At 59.9% G+C, this 17152-nt stretch overlaps 1 protein-coding gene across 2 annotated transcripts in view; it reads left to right on the forward strand.

Moving 5' to 3' along the window:
- The window catches only part of TAFA5 (TAFA chemokine like family member 5), a 216844-nt gene that overhangs the window by 130011 nt on the left and 69681 nt on the right, over window positions 1-17152 (forward strand). The gene's annotated exons all lie outside the window — the stretch shown is intronic.

Genomic DNA, 17152 nt, shown 5'->3' on the forward strand with positions numbered 1-17152 from the left:
TCAACGGGAAACAGCTTTAACAACTAAGGCACAGTGCTTGTGATCAGGTCCTTCTGCTTTTAGTCTTATAGACCTCAGCCCTTTCCAGAATCATGCAAGCGAGTTTCTTTTTTCTCCAGCTCCCTCAGGAGGTTATTTCACACATTTATAACACAGATGCTCCCATCACCATGTAAACTCTTGCCTGGAATGCCCATCCTAGTAAATGATCCTTTAAATGTGCATCCACTGGAGTTCATTCTTTTTTTTTTTTGACACGGAGTTTCACTCTTGTTACCCAGGCTGGAGTGCAATGGCGCAATCTCGGCTCACCGCAACCTCCACCTCCTGGGTTCAGGCAATTCTCCTGCCTCAGCCTCCTGAGTAGCTGGGATTACAGGCACGCACCACCATGCCCAGCTAATTTTTTGTATTTTTAGTAGAGACGAGGTTTCACCATGTTGACGAGGATGATCTCGATCTCTTGACCTCGTGATCCACCCGCCTCAGCCTCCCAAAGTGCTGGGATTACAGGCTGGAGTTAACTCTTCAGTGAAGTCATGGCGGTTTTGGCAAATGTGTGATGCTATGTTTGCCGTGACACTATCATACAGAAGAGTTTCTCTGCCCTAAAAATACCCTGGGTCCGCCTGCTCATTCTCTCTCTTTCCCTCAGAATCCCCGACAACCCCTGATCCTTTGACTTTCTCGGTAGTTGTATCTTCAGAGGGGCATGGAGTTGGAGTCACACTGTGTGCAGCCTTTTCAGACTGGCTTCTTGCACTCGGCAGTAAGCATTTAAGGTTTCGGTGTGTCTCTTGTGGCCTGGCAGCGTCTTTCTTGTTATCTCCGAGTAAGATTCCACTCTATCAACCTTCCACCATTTATTTATCCATTCACCTCTTGAAAAAATTCTTGGTTGCTTCCAGTTTGGGGTGATTTTACATAAAGTGGCTGTAAACATTCACACACAGCTCCTTGCGTGGGCAGAGGTTTTCAGATCTATTGGCCGAATACCAAGGAGTGTGATTTTGGGATCATATCGTTAGGAGTATGTTCTGCCTCGTAAGATGCTGCCAAGCTGTCTTCCAAAGTGGCTGCGTCATTTCAGATCCCCACCGGCCGCGAATGAGAGTTCCTGTTGCGCCACGTCCTCGCCAGCATTTGACACTTGGTGGGTTTTGGAACTGAGCCATTCCGGTAGGTGTGTGATGGTTACCTCCCTACTTCAGTTTGAAGTTTCCTGATGGCAGATGATGTGGGGGCCCTTTTTCATATGCATATTTGCCATTTTTTTGGTGAAGGGCTCATTCAGATCCTCTGCCCACGTTTTAATTGGGTTGTCTGTGCTGGTATTGTTCCATTGAAAGGTTTTCTTGTGTGCACTCCAGATAACAATTCTTCATCACATATGCGGTTTGCAAATAGCATCTCTCAGTCTGCGGCTGGTCTTTTCATCCTCTTAACAGTGTCTTTGCCGAGCAGATGTTTGTAATGTTAGTAAAATCTAATTTATCGAATGGTTTTCTTTCATAGGTTATGCATTTGATGCTTATCTAAAAGCTCATCACCCCATTCAAGGTTCCATCAATTTTTCTCCCGTGTTTACGTCTAAGTTTCATATCATTGTGTTGCGTCTTTAGGTCTCAGGTCATTTTGAATCGGTTTTTGTGAAGGTGTGAGGTTGGCGTTGAGATACTGTTTTCCCTTCTTGCCTGTGGGACTTCCAGCTGCTCCAGCCCTGTGCTGAGACCTCCTGTCCTCCGTGGGTCTGTGTGGACTCTGTGGACGTTGGAAGGATGGCCGGGGAGCCCCTCCCTTCACGGTGGCATCAGCAGCTGCCCCTCCTGGCAATCCGGCAGCTTCCTGATTCCTGTGATCTGCCAGGATCAACACCCAGGCTGGAAGATGTCATTTCCACTCGGCTTGGCATTGGCACCCCCGTGTGTGTCTAAAGAAAGTTAAGAGGAAGAAGTCTGATAATGGTTGAATTTTTCTGGGAGTTCAGTCTTTTCTGAACCGTCCTGGACCTCCCAAGTTTGGCTCCTCCCAAGACAGGAACGTCTGCAGTAAGAGTCTTTGTCCAGTGAAGGAGGCGCCTCCATCACTGTCAGCTCGTGCCCAGCAGCTGCAGGTCCGGGGTGGGTGGCGGGGGAGGCAGCCCCACAGGCGCCAAGGATGGGGAAACGTGTCAGCACCCAGAGGGTGCCACGTGCAGGCTGCGCCAGGTCCTGGGGGTCGTGGCGGGGCACGCAAAGGGTCCCTGTGCTGCTGGTGGTTTTCCTACACTGTGACCACAGCCCTGACCCCCAGGTAGTTCCCTCCTGCTGTACCTGGAGAGCAGACAGCCGCAGAGAGGCTGAGCAGCTTTCCTAACAGGAGCGAGTGGCATGATGGAAACTGCAGCCTTTGTCACGGGAGACCCCTGCCCAGCCGTCTGACTCACCAGCCTCCTTTCTTGGCTCATCCAAAATGAGACACACACACTGAGGGCAGCTGAGGCAGGACTCTCTGGGTCTGTCCCTGAGCCACCCTGGGTGGGTGTGGAGGCTGCAGGGCCTCAGGGCCGTGACCAGGACGAGGGGACGGAGGCACACACCTGGCCTGGACCCTGAGGCTGCCTGTGGAGCCATGTTAGGCCGACCTCAGTGACACAACCCAGCAAGGATGAGGCAAGGGGTGTTGCATATTCACCAGATGCTCCCAGGTGACCCAGCAGGCAGGTGTGTGCATTCACCTTATTCCCAACATCCAGGCAGGGAAATGGAGGCTCAGCGCGGGGACCTTGCCCAGAGCAGAGGTCGTGATCCTGGTCAGGCTGGGGCCTGCTGCCCCTGGAAGCCGGGCTGGGGCACACACAGGCAGGCAGTGGCTCCGCAGGTACTGTGAGGTCTGGCCTGAGACTCCAGTGGGCCCTTGGGGTTGAGGTGGACTTGGGAGGTGACAGGCAGCCAGCAGGAGGGTGGTTGGGGGCATTTGACGGCACAGGTTACCACGTGCCACCTCTGCACAGGCCGTGGCTAGGCTTGTGGGAACGGGGAGGTCAGCTGCTGCCCCACAGGACCCAGCTTGTTGGGGTGTCTGAGGAGTCTCCGCCTTGGCACACCCTCTGTGCCAGCCTTGGCCCTCCTGCTTCCTGGTCCTTGCCCCCTTTGCCTCTGGAGTGTGGCCCTCTGCCCTCTCCTGCTGGGGTCTCACAGGCTCCAGGCCCAGAAGCTCTGTCCTGCCCAGGTCCTGTCACTGACCACAGCTGCCTCGGCAGGTACCCAGGTGCCCCGTGCCTGGTTTTTCTCCCAGGTGGGATGCCAGGTCTGCTAAGGGGGTGAAGACGGGCTGGCTCTCTGTGCAGCCCTGGGGCATCTGCCACCCCTTCCAGGAGAGGGAATGGTGGACTTGGTGTGCTCCCACATGTGCTGTCGAGCTGGACGAGTGTGGAGAAGTGGAGCTGCCGTGCCCTGTGTCCCCCTGGAGCCAGAGACGCGCGTGACTGTTCCCGGGAGCGTTTTAGGCCTCTTAGCGGGGTGTTTGTCCCTAAGACAAATAGCCACTGCTGCAAACATCTCCGCGGCCACCCACAGTTCTGGGAAGTATCAGACACGTCGGTGTGTTTGCCAGTCCTTACATGTGGCTGGCCTCCTGTGAGGTGGAAGGCATCAAGTTAATTAGGCGATGGTGGCCGGGGGCTGTGGGTGGGGGCTGGGAGTGCAGGCGGGCAGAGCCGGGCACCGTTTCCCTGAGAGCTGAGTGAAGTGGAGAGGAGAGGGGCGGTGAGGGCCGCAGCACACTTGAGGCTGCCGGGAAAGGGGTGGCCCTGGCTGGTGGCCTCCTGGTGGAAGGGACCCACCAGATGGTGCTCTGGGGCCCCAGCGGCTCCCCTTGAGGTGGGCTCTGCTTCAGCAGTGCTGGCTTGTGGGCTGGGCCTGCTGGGGTTCTCTGGTTCAGCCCCATCTAGGCTTTCCCAGCCTCAGGGCCGGCCCTGGGCAGACTCTCCCCTGCTCGCTCAGCTCACGAGCCCTCTCCCCAGCCTCCCATCCTCCAGCTCAGGAAGGAGAGAGGGAGCCGGGACACCCCAGTGGCCCCTCCTTGTCCTAGCCTTGGCACCGTGGGGCTTTGGGAACGGGGTGGCTGAGGCAGGAGAATTGCTTGAACCCAGGAGTCAGAGGTTGCAGTGAGCCGAGATCACACCACTGCACTCCAGCCTGGTGACAGAGTGAGACTCCGTCTGGAAACAAAAAAGAGAGAGAGAGCCAGCCCAGAGAACCCAGTCCTGGCCCGGCAGGATCTAACCTGCCTGGGGTGGGGGCGGGGGGGGAGCAGGTGGAATGGGAGGCAGTGAATTCCAAATTCTCTAAACAGGGAGCTCTGCCTGCAGAAGGGCCTGGGCGGCTCTGCTTGGAGGAGAGATCACTGAATGACATGTCTGCTCTTCGCCCAGGTTGCTCCCGGCCCTGACCGACCAGCACAGGATGCCTTGTGGTGGGGTGGGGAAATTCTAAGGGGCGCTGGTGGCCAGGCACGTAGAGGGGATACCTCGCTTCACTGTTCCCTCGGCCCTGGCTTTGGGGAGGGCGTGGCCTTCGTTGCCCTTGGCAGAGTCATCAGCGGCCTGCAATGACCAGGTGTGCTCTGCTGTGTCCACAGCTTCCCAGCCCTGCTCGGGCCCAGGGCAGGTGGCCACGCTCCTGACGACTCAGGTTCGTGGGATAATTGGCAGGGCACCAGTGGACACAGTGAAGCGCTAATAGTGGCCATCTCTGTGCAGCAAGTGCCGCCTCCAGAGCAATGGCAGCGTCCATGTCTTCACTGCCGTCCATCAGGGCTGCATCGAAGCCACACAGGCTGAGGGCTGGCTCACCGGGCCTGAGTCACTCGTGCCATGAACCCAGCTCCAGGCACTGGGGAGGGAAGCCGGGTGCCAGCTGTGGGGCTCCTTTTGTTTCTACCTGAAACCAGCCAGCCAGGCCCCCCGAGGACAAAGCGAAGTGAGCCCGAATCTGCCCCCTGTACCCCGATACTCAGTGCCCCAGGGCCACCTGCGGAGCCCAGCGTGCTGGCTGGCTCTTGATTGGGAGGCCCGGGGCCACTGAGGGCAGGGGAACTCGGCGCATGTGCAGCCAGGGGCCGGCACTCTGGGATGCAGTGTGGAGTCCCTGGTCTCCTGCAGGGACATTCCACGGGGGCTCTAGCCCATCTCCCCGCCCTGCCTTTTCCGAGGACGGAGCTCCTGGGCCGGGTGGAGGCAGGTCTGCAGGTCCTTCAGTTTACCTACCCCTGAGGGTCAGGAGAACGGGGCTGGGATGACCCACCATCTGCTGGGAGAGGCGGGGGCCTTGGCGTGCTCCAGGGTCCCAGCCCCTCTGCCAGGCCAGGCCAGGTTGAAGCGAGCAACTTCAGGCTCCCCTGCCAGGAGCTGCAACCCACCCAGGTGTACGGTCCCTGGTGGGCAGCCCCACCCGCCCGCATGCCTTCCACGAGGACCACACTGGATACGCACCTCCCTGGCCTGCCCAGCAGGATCTGATGTGGACAGGCCTCTGGTGGGAGGGGCTCCCCGAGGTCCTGGTGTCCGGCACCGGTGCGGCCCGAGCAGGGTGCTGAGCCGGTCGCCTGGATTTTCCCTGCCAGGTGGCCGCATTCCCGCGACTGCTGCGAGTGTCTCCAGCCATGCAGTGAGAGGGAACTCTCGGACAAGGCCCCTGCTGCCTCATTACCCAGAGGCACGGCCCCGGCTTCACGCCAGCCTCCCGAGCCCACGTCAGCTGCAGAACAAATGAGCCAGACTCAGGCGCTGGGAGCGGGTAATGACTTGCTCTTGCCCGACTGCAGCCTCTTGGCTGGATCGCACGTTGAGAGGGCTTAGGGAAAACATGACGCCCTCGAGTTTCCTGACATTTGCTAGAGACATGGAAGAATGTGGGGGGTCTGCGCGGCAGTGTGGGAAGGACAGCAGGGGGCCTGGGGGTGGCTGGAATGCAGCCCGTTTAAATCCAGCTTCTTAGTTCCTGGCATGAACGGGTGATGGGACCCCCGAGCCCCAGCCCCTGTAAAATACAGACATGTGTGCCCACCTTACAGGCAGTGCAGGTTGCGGGGGTCCGGCCAGTCACACGGCTCAGTGCAGGGGCTGCAATCCTGCGTTCCCTTCATCATGCTGTCACTCCACGTCGCCTGAGAACACGGAACCACATTCTGCAGGGCCGAGGCCAGACACTGTCCTCCTCAGGCTCATCTCCCACCGGGGCTCCGGGAGCGGCTGGGGTGCTGGTGTTTCCTGTGGCCTGGGGAGCCCCCCACATGTGAGGCTTCTGTCCACTGTCCTCAACCCTTACCGCCACGGCCCTGCCCGCCTCTCACCTACCACGGCCCTGCCCACCTCCCGCCTACCACGGCTCTGCCCGCCTCCCTCCTACCACGGGCCTGCCCGGTGTGGGCCGAGGCTTTTCTGACCCAGTCCAGAGACAGATGGGTATTAATCCTGTGGAGTAATTTTGCAGAGTGGGAAGCCCAGGCCACTGCCCTCGCTTTGCCCCGACCCCTTTGGTGCCAAGTTTTGGGGTGGGGTTCAGAGTTACACCCTGCGGCCCACCCTGAAGCCCCTGGCCGGGCTGAGGTCTGCATCTCTGAGCTCGGTGTCTGCTGCCCTTGAGGGGATACTGGGGTGAAACTGGATTTGCAGAATGTTCCGGGCTGTGGAGAGGCTGAGAGCACCCGGTGCTGGAGGGTTCCCCTGGAGAGGCTGAGGGCACCCCGGTGCTGGAGGGTTCCCCTGGAGAGGCTGAGAGCACCCGGTGCTGGAGGGTTCCCCTGGAGAGGCGCCTCTGGAGGCCGTTCTCTGCGTGGGGCGGGCATTGGTAGGGCATTGACCCTGGTTGTTTTTTCAGTCACAGATGTGCCTTGGCACCTGGCTGCTGGGGCCCTGACCCATCCTGATGGGGGGCAGCAGAGGCTGGCTGCCACCTTGTCATACCTGCAGAGAACTGAAGGCTCCAGGGCAGTGTCTCTGCAGCCCCTGGCAGAAGCTGGGCTGCGGTGAGGTCACTGGTTGGTGGCGTAGCCCAGCGCACCAGAGACCTCCATGGGCTTGCAGCACCCTCAGTTCCGCTAGACAGCTGCTGCCACGCTCTTCCTAGGGCTGCAAATGGCGCCCACGGCCGTCCCCAGGGCTGGCGCCTGGTGCCCGCGGGGCAGGGGTTTGGTAAGGATGAGTGAGGGTGGGGCCAGGCCCCATGGAGACAATTCCCAGGGGCTCCCAGCACCCCTGAGAGCCAGGCCTTCCTCACTGGGCAGCAAGGAGGAGTCTGGGCCTCCTTGCAGACTCCAGATCCGGCCTGAACCCCACTGCCTTTGGGGGAATGAACCAGTGAAGGGATGAGAAGGGCAGGAATATATCTGCCCACCGTGGCAGAGAGGGCGTCCAGCACGGCTGTGTCCTGGGAGCCTGGGCAGGTGGGCGTTGCACAGACATTCCTGAATGCTGGAGAGAGGGGACTGTGCTCCCGCCCTAGGGGCCTAGCGGCAGGCCTGGGTGTGTTTGTGAATGTTCTTGAAACAGGACAGATGATCTTCAGGGGGACTCACCACCCGTGTGCAGGGGACCTTCTGTCTCCCCACCTCCCTCTCCCTCTCCCTCTCCCTCTCCCTCTCTCTCTCTCTCTCTCCCTCCCCCCTCCCTGTTTTGCTCTGTATCTCTCTCTTTTCCCTCTCTCTGCATCTTTCTTGGTGCAGATTCCTCCTAACGGAGCCAAGAAGGGAGGCTTCTCTAGGGAGGGATTGGTTGGGGTGGCTGGGGGTGGTGGTGGGTCCTGGGGCTTCTGTTGTCGTGACCATGTGAGTACATTTGTTTCAGTGACTCGTGGAAAGTTACATATTAAGTCATCTTTTGTTAAGGTGAAGATGAGGATAGGAGAGGACGCCAGAACATGGAAATGGTGAAATACTGAGAAATTGAATGTGCATTCACAGCGCTGATTTGATTTCTCAGGGATGTCTGTGTCCCTGTACTTATTTCTGACAATCGTGGGTGACAAGCGGTGCCTAGGGCCTGAGCAAGGCCCTACTCTTTCCTGGGGGCAGCTTGTCACACAGAGGGCCTGGGGGTGCAGGGCCTGGAGAGGGTCCGCTGCCCCCACTGCCCTCAGCCGCCCAATGCACAGACTCAGCAGGCGGAAGCCACAGCCAGAGGAGTTTCTGCTCCTTCTCACTCACTCATTCACTCACTCACTCATTCATTCACATACTCATTCATTCGCTCACTCACTCACTTAATTCACTCCTTCACTCCTTTACTCATTCACTTATTCACTCACACACTTATTCACTCATTCACTCACTTATTCTGTCATTTACTTATTCACTCATTCAGTCATTCACTTATTCACTCAGTCATTCACTCACTATTTATTCAGTCACTCATTCACCTATTTACCCACTCACTCATTGACACACTCACCTAGTCATGACTCACTCACTCATTCAGTCACTCACTCACTGAGTCACTCCCTTAGTCACTCCCTTAGTCACCCAATCACCCAGTCATTCATTCACTCACCCCATCATTCATTCACTCACTCACCCATCATTCATTCACTCACCCAGTCATTCATTCACTCACTCATTCATTCATTTACTTTCTGACTCATTCACTCTTTCGTGCAGTCACACAATCCTTCCTTCTTCTGCCGTTTCCAGCCGTTCATGAAGTGCACTCCGTGCTGGGCTTGGGGACAGGAAGGAGCTGGCCCGGGGCATCTGGGAGGAGCTTGCCTCACACTGTGGTTTGTGTATCCACATCACAGAGGAAAGCAAGTCTCGCCCAAAGTGGGGTCCTAGGGAGGCATTTTTCTGAGGTTGGGGGATTCTCTGCCCTGGTAGAGAAGTGCACAGGCAGCAGCCCTCCTCCACCATCCCTGCCCAGGCAGTTCCGGGCCTGGGGCCTGGGGCCCAGGGACAGAGATGTGCAGAGCACGGCCGGCCTTGTTCTCGGTGTGGCCTGATGTGTACGAACAGAGCTGCACCCACTTAGCACTGTGCAGGGCCAGGAGCAGGGCCAGCCTGTCCCAAGCCAGCCGGTCCAGGCCTGAAAGGCGGACCTGTGCTCGGCAGCACAGGGGGCAGGCTTTGCTGGTGGAGGGCTCAGCTGTGGGAAGCAGAGGCCAGGGGCTGAGGGCAGGGGGCCCCTGAGGCTGGTGAGGGCTGGGGAGGAGCTGGGGTCTCCCTTCCAGCCTTCTTCAGGACACTCACAGGCTGACCTCCAGCCGCTCTGCCTTCCTGGACACCTCTGCAGCTGTCTCCCAGTCCCTACCCAGGGGGCCCAGAACCTTCCAGAAGCAGCTCCTTCTCCCTGGGGGGTGTCTGTCTTCCCAGGCGTCACTGCCCAGCGCATTTCAGTGGCTCATGAGCAGTCCCTGCATTTCTATTTTAAGTCCTTCATACCAGTTAAGGGGGTCAGTGTCCCACCCACATCCCTGCTTTCCTGGGCATTGCACCCATGCCCACTGCTGGCCTGGCCCCTTCCGTGTATGCAGGGCACATTCCGAGGCCTCTCTGCGTACAGCTTGGGGACCTGGGGGAGAAGGAAGGGGTTTCTGGGGTGACGGCGGGCGTTTCTGATTCAGTGCAGGTGAGGAGCCAGTGCGGGGACCTGAACCGCAGACGCTCTGGCTGGGGTCCTAGGGCACTGGGCAGCCGTGGTCATTGTCGTAATGGCAGCCATTGCCGCTTTTTTATTTGTATAATTGTCTTCTCTACCAGCTTCTGTCAGATTTCACAGGTGTCTCTTGGCACGCTTGGCCCAGGCGGAGCTTGGAAGGAACTGCGGGCCCCGGGCACCTCCCTCCTCCCTCCCAGCCACACACCCACTTCCTGTGGGTCCTGCTCACGTGTGCAGGTCCAAAGGCAGTAGCTGGACAGGCCAGGCTGCAGGCAGGTTCTCTTAGCAGTGGTGGGAGCCAGCTGAAGATTCCAGAAGGGCCCTGGGAGGGGCTGGGCGGTGGGGACATGCCTAGAGGGGGTGCCGTCAGCTGGCCTGGCCACTTGAGCTGCGGTCTTCCTGAGCTCTTTGGCTTTGTGAGCAATGCCAGCGCTATATTCACGGCTGTGTGAGCGACAGCAGGCGGGGCAGCCCCTGGCTGCTGCGTGGGGGAGCCAGGCTTCGTGCTCTCTGCACACGTGATTGTTTCTGTTGAAGTCAGACTGTGATGGAGGGTTGATACTGGGAAATGACAAACGATCTGACTGTGACTTAAATGCTAAGGCTGTGATACTCCATCAGGTCTTAAAGAGCGCGTTTTCTGTATGTTTAATCCTGGTACTGGTGTCGCCGTGATCTGAGGTCATCTCATTTATGAGCCGGGGCAGAGCTACCTGTGTCAGTCGCTCCGACCTGGAGGTGAGGTCTTCCGTTGTGGGGAGAGGCTCCCTGGAAATCACGCTTCTGGCCTCGATGGTGACCCCACTCATGGCGGGGCCCTGCTTGCTGTGAACCCCAGGTGCCCCCAGGGCACCCGAGTGGAGCCTGGAGACGGCTGGGCCTGAGGCCTGCAACTTGGCCTGCAGCTTGGGGTGGAGCTAGTGTGGGAGCAGGCTGGTGCCCTGGCTGAGCAGGAGTCTGGCATCCTCTTCCAGTGGTGACAGGACGGGGCAGCTGTGCCCAGGGAGGACAGCCTGAGTGTAGAGCAGAGGCCGTCCAGCTGGGCGGGACGGGCGGGACGGGCCCGGGGCCTGGGGAGGCTGAGGCCGGGGCTCTGGACCCTCCTGGCCCCTGTCCCACGCTGTGGGCAGAGGGGCCCAGTGAGCAAAGCCAGGGTTGCCAGATGATGTGCCTGGCCAGCGGCAGGGGCCCTGGCTGGGAGCTTCTGGGAGGGTGGATGGGGAGGTGTCTGCAGGTGAGCAGCCTTTCCGAGTCACTGGCTCCGCTCAGAGGTGATGCCCCAGCTCAGAGGTGGTGCCTGTGCGGGTGGGCAGGACAGGCTGAGGACACCCCATTGCCCCACCCACCACTTGGACACAGCTGGTCCGTGAACACTCGCATGGGAGCTCCGGGCAGCCCTGTGGTGCCTCCTTTTCTAACCCTGTTGGGGACCTGCCCCCAGCCCCACCTTCCCAGTGGCACTGTTGGTCCCCTCCGGCTGCCCCATGCCCTCGTTTCTGGTCTGACCCAGCACAGTGCTGGTGTTTGTGATTGGTAAATGCCACCCTCTTGTTCTGTGCCTGTCAAAGTCATTTTGGGTCTTCCTCTGTCATCTGTCACATCACACGTCCCCCCAGGTCTGTGTCACTGCTGGGCAGGATTACACGGTTTGCTTGTTTGCGCCCCACGGGTGGCAGGAAGTGCTCTGGAGGGCCCAGGCTGAGCTCCACACGCCCAGAGGTCCTCTGTCCTGCCAGGGAGGCCCTGGCCCCGGTCCCTGAGAAACTCCTTTTGTCACGCCTCCTGGAGCCTGGTCCTGGTCGGTGCCCACCTGAAGCCACTTACTGGTGCTCCCACTGCCCTGCCAGCCCCCACCCAGCACCTGGGAGGAGGGGCACTGCTTGTCTCTGAGACGTTCTCCGTGGACCTTCCTGTGGCCTGCCCAGACTGGCTGGCCCCTGCCCTTGAGGGCTCTGCGGGGACTTCAGGGGCTTGCGTTGTAACTGCCAGTGGCCTTCCCTGGGTCCAGCCGCCTCCCCTGTCAGAACTTGGCTCACTCATGAAAACCGAGCGTCTGGACGTGGACCTGTACCCGCCTATCCTCAACCACAACGTCCTTCCTGCCATCGCCTGCCAGGGTCCTCGAGAGCCGGCAGTTCCCAGGGGCTGGGCAGGGCTCTGGGAGTTTTGCTGCACAGATACTCTCTGCAGTGTTCTTCCCCTCATCCACAAGTCCCAAGTCTTGACCCCCCAGCCTTGTGACGTCAGCTCTGTAAGCTGTTTCTGTAAAGCTCATAGGAACCAGGTGATGATGGTGCCAGCCTGGGTGGGTTGTGGAGGGCTTGCTATGGCTCCTGAACCCACTCCAGCCCAGTGCCCAGGCTTCACTGTGCCAGGGCAGCAAGTGGGGGCTGGTGCCAGGCTCTTGGGCTCTGCAGGCCTGAGGCTCCCGGAGGCCACCAGACCACTCCTCGGTCCCTGTCGTGGGACAGTGGGGGCTCCATCTGGCCAGAGCAGGGCTCCCAGGCAGGTCTCCCATGCGTCTGTGCTGGAGGGCTCCACGCTGTGTGGGAGCTCAGAGCTGGCGTCTGAGTGGGCATAGGGTCACGCTGGCACCCACCACCCCCACATGCTGATGAGGGGTGTGAATGGGCCACGGGAGCCCCTCCAGCCTACATGCCCAGCACAAAGCCCAGGGGGCTCTCTCGGCAACTAAGGCTGGTTTACCCCGGCTGTGAAGTGGGGTGTGCTTCTAAGGTGGGGATCCCCCCGGACATGGTCTCCCTTCTTGGCTCAGACGCAGCCAGCTGCGTGGACAGGGCAGAGCAGGGCCAGGCCGTGGGTTATGAGAGGCATTTCCCCGGGGCAATTTCTTGCAGAGGGTGGGCGGGGGCTCCTAAGTGTGCAGGCTCCCCAGCCACATGGCTCACAGCCAGTGCCGGCTCACACCCAGCTCTACCTTCAGGGGTCTTCAGGGGTCTTCTCCGTATGGTATGGGGCTAGGCTGCCTCCCTAAATCAGAGGCCAAGACCAGCTGAGAAGTGGTCTGCCCAGGCTCCCCAGTTGGGGGTGTGGGTGGGGGTCTGCCCTATGGGACAGCATCTGTCTGAAGCTGAGGCTGTGGTGGCACCGTGGCACCCTGAGGGGCAGTGGGAAGAGTGGCCCATGGTCTCTGGTGGTTCTCTGCTGCCTCAGAATACCAGGTGGCCACATTCTTTCCACGGAAGGGGGTTTCTGTGAAATGATGGGTGACAAACACCGGTTATGGAAAGGTTTCACGTGATCAACCCATACACACCCTGCTGAAGGTGGAGTCGGACTGTGTCTGCGGGCTGGAGTGGTGGATTCTTTGTTTTTTAAAATCTGTCTCTCCAACTTCGGATTTTTGTCACGCGGTGACGTCACTGCCTTTCTCTCTAAGAAAATTCACCCAAAGACAGCTCTGTTCCTTTCCATTCTGCTGGTGGCTGCCCCTCCGCCTCCGCACGCCATCCCTCGCACACGCATGTGCACACAGCCTCGCTTGCTGTGAACCCTCTGCAAGGCCCTGGTACAGGCCAGCGCATCGGAAAGGTGACCGGGGACCTGCAAGGCCAAGGGTGGAGGTCCCATGTCCTCCCTGCAGAGACTCCCACGCCCTCTGCCTGGGCTTTATGGGAGCTGGCACTGGAGAAGGAATTGTGGTCATTCGTTTTATTTTTGAGTGTTTTTCCTTCTGGTTTTCAAAGCAATGCAAACTCCTTATTTAAAAACAAAAAGAGAAGAGAAGAGAAAGAAACACCACCCCCTGTCTCCGAGAAAAGGCTGGCACCGTGGGTGGGCCAGCAGCACGCTGAGGGGAGGCACCTGGTGGAGGCCGGCACCGTGGGTGGGCCAGCAGCACGCTGAGGGGAGGCACCTGGTGGAGGCCGGCACCGTGGGTGGGCCAGCGGCACGCTGAGGGGAGGCACCTGGTGGAGGCCGGCACCGTGGGTGGGCCAGCGGCACGCTGAGGGGAGGCGCCTGGTGGAGGCGCCTGTGCTGTGCTGAAGGTACTGAGCCCCGTGGGAAGGCCTTGCCATGGTCCCAGCCTTGCCAGGAGCCCTGGGGGACCCCGGAACCTCCCAGATGGCCTTCATCCAGAAGCTGGGCAGGTGCAACGTGGCGGCCAGGGACGCTGGTCTACCCTGCACCTCCAGACAGCAGAGCGCCTCGGGGCTCCCACCCGACAGGCAGCCCTGGCAAGGCCTCCCCAGCTCCTGACTCCTGGTGGGCCCGTCCTCCCTTCTGAACCCCCGTTTCTAAGCATGAGGTGATTTTGGAGCTCGTGAGCAGGGGGCAGTCAACATTGAGTGGTGGCCGAGCATCGCCCGGCACTCGGAGCCAGAACCCTGAGGACCCCGTCCCTGCAGCCTGGAGACCAGGTCAACCTGGACCCCTCCCCGAACGCCTGACAGTGTGTGTGTGGGGGTGTGTACATTGCCCTGTGTGTGACTCTGTGTGTGGAGTGTGGTCTGCATGGTCATGCCCCTCCCCATCCCCCCGCCCCACCCACACCACTCCATCCCCGTGGGCAGGTCCCAGGCCATTGTGTGCCTCAGTCTCCTCCTCTGAAATTGCAGCATGATGCTGGTGCTGCCTGCAGGGCTGTGGCGGGTGCAGTGAGGGGAGCCTGGCTGGGCAGGGCCAGCGGGCGGGAGACAGCTGTGCTGGGTGCCAGGCGTGCCTGCCCTCTCCTCTTCATTGCCATCGCTGCTGGGGAGCTTAGCTGCAGGTTTCTGCAGGGCAGGGCCTCTACTCAGTCCCGCACCCCAGCCCTGGGTCTGGGCTCCCTACCCACCTTCCCCGAGACTGGTGTCAGGGGTCTGATGGTGGCCCAGGCTATAGTGGCAGAGGGTCTGCGTGGCTGGCTCCTGGGCATTGCACGTCCCACGGGAAAGGAGGGGTGGTGTGCGGTGTGCCCGCCTGCCTGTAGCTCTGGGTGCAGACGGCGGGCTGAGGACCCAACTGTCAGTTCATCTCGTTGAATGCTGCCTACGTGGCCTGGGGGCCCTTCTGAGCCGGGCTTTTGGACTCAGATGCAGGATAGCGGATGCCCTCGACGACCCTGCATGCTCTTCCTGAGCCCAGGCTGACATGCTGAGCAGATGCAGCTCACAGCAGCGGCAGAGGACACTGAGTGCCACACCCATCTGGTATCTGATCCCCTGGTGAGCCGTGTGACCTGCTGGAAACGCCCGCCCTGGGGTGTGAACATGCTGCCACCAGTGTATCAGGACATCCGCTGATTCCAGAGAGCCTCGGTTTTCTCCGGCCTTGATTTTGGGCCTGTCGACCTCCCCGCCCCTTTTCCTGGCCCTTCACGTGGCCCTGTGCTTCTGGGACTCCAGCCTTCCCCTTGGAGCCTTTCCCGGACACCTCCCACCGCGTGCCAGCACTGACCTACGTCTCAGGGTGCTGATGCTCAAATCCAAGGACAGCTCAGTGGCGTCCCCAGGGCCCGAGGCGGGCGTGGCCGGGGGTGTCCATCCCCTCCTTCTTCTGGGAGCCCCCCTCTACCCGCCTGAGTGCAGGCCCAGCTCAAATGTGGAGGAGGAGGGGGTTCCAGGGTCACCATCTGCAGAAAACAGATTTGAAAAAGGAATTGAGGAAGTGAAATAATCAGGGCTGGAAGCCGTGGAAGGATGGAAGCGGGGCAGCCATGGGAAGCCGATGAGGACAGCCCAGGAGAACTGGGCTGGGGGCTCTGGCTCAATCTTGGCCGTCCAGTAAGCTGGCCATGAATTCACAAATGAGGGACACCTGGCCTCCACGGACACCGCAGTGTGGGGCAGACACCCCACAGATGGGGCGTTCGGACTCATTCCAAGTGGGACAGCCATAGATTTTCAGACAAAGTTTGGTTTTCTGTCTATTACGGGTTGAATCCTGTTCAGGCGCTAACCCCCGTGCCTGTGAATCTGGCCTCATTCAGAAATAGAGTCTTTCCAGATGTAGCAAAGTTAGGATGAGAGCTCTAGGGTGGCTCTGGTCAGTAGGATTGGTGTCCTTAAAGGAAGGGAAGAGACGCAGGGAGGCGGCTGTGTGGCAGTGGAGGCAGAGGCTGGACTGACCTGGCTACGAGCCCGAGGACACTGAGGGTCGCCACGGTCCAGAAAGGCTCAGAGACCGCGTCCTGGCTGCCATCTGGGTGTCAGATGACGGCCTCCAACACCATGGGAGAAGAGTGTGTGTCGTTCGGTCTGCCTGGGGTGCGGCTCGCTGTGGTGCTATGATACGCACGAAGCTCCTGCTCAGCCCTGGCGCCTCCTCTCGGAAGCCTCCCAGTGGGTGCAGGGCAGAGGTGTAGGGGTGGCCCTGTTTCAGGCCTGAGCTGTGTTGGGTCTTGGGGTGACAGAGCTGGGCGGCCCCTCCAAGTTCCTTCGAGCTGCACCCTGCCAGCACATGTGACGTCTGGACTGGGCTTGGGGATCCAGAGGTGATGGGTGACAAGGCAGGTGCTGGAGGAGGGGGTGTCTAAGGTTAACACAGGAGACAGGACGGAAAAGGAGGGGCACCCAGGCTGAAGAAATGGCTGCTGGGGAGCGCCGGGGCATGGCCTGCAGGTTCCTCTGCAAGGGTGGCACGACTCCCCCTCATCCCTCATGCACCCGTCACTGCCTTCCTGGGAGTCACCTCCCTGCCATCCTGTTGTCCTGAGACCCCAGGCAGTCCCAGGACTCTGCTGATGCCCACAGGCTGGAAGCCCTGAGTCCAGGCATCGCTGTGATGCTGCTGCCGTCTCCCCCAGGTGGAAGCGGTCCCTGGGGAGGACAGCACACTCTCTTCTCACCACCATGGCCCCAGGGCCCTGCACAGAGGCAGGCTTCCAGCAGCCACTCATTACCTGCTCGGGGTGAAAGAGTGAGTCAGCCAGTGAGTGGACATCCAGGCGGCTCTAGGGCGCAGGTGCCCACATGGAGCTGGATGGCAGGCGCCTGGCACTCACCGTGCAGGGCGGGTTTGGGCAGCAGTGGCTGAGGGACAACCTCTGCCTGCCCTGGGGTGGCTGGTTTTCATCTTTGCTATTTTTATTTGGCAGTGTTAATGTCTGGCTGTGATTGGTGGTGGCCGTGCCGCGTTATATCAACAGGGTGGCGTCTTAAATTCCACGGGTTTATTTGCAGGGTAGAACCTCCTGGTGGCTCACCTTCCCTCTCCGGAGATGCCTGGGCTGCCGGCCCCTTGGAGAGACGGCCTTCTCCCTGGGATTTAAGGGGCGTGGGGGTGAAGAAAGCCAGGGAAATTATTCATGTTGGTACCTTCGGAAGAAACATGTCTCCTCTCTGTATCACAGGTGGTCCCAAAGCCTGACTCTGCCCCCAGGGTCCTTCCCACCTCCCTCCTGCCGTGTGGGGTGTCTGTAATGTGGAGAGCAGGGGTGGTATGACGAGGGAGATGGGGGATGCAGGGTGCCCCTGTGGGAACCTGTCCACAGGCACCCGTGGGTGGTGGGTGTCTGCACAGCACATCCATGATGCTTGTGTGTGTCTGTGTCTGCATGGGCACCTGCATCCGGGAGAGCAT

This window comes from Aotus nancymaae, unplaced genomic scaffold (genome assembly GCF_030222135.1).
Source record: "Aotus nancymaae isolate 86718 unplaced genomic scaffold, 86718_ANA_hifiasm-v0.15.2.pri h1tg000076l, whole genome shotgun sequence".
NCBI classification, from domain to species: domain Eukaryota; kingdom Metazoa; phylum Chordata; class Mammalia; order Primates; family Aotidae; genus Aotus; species Aotus nancymaae.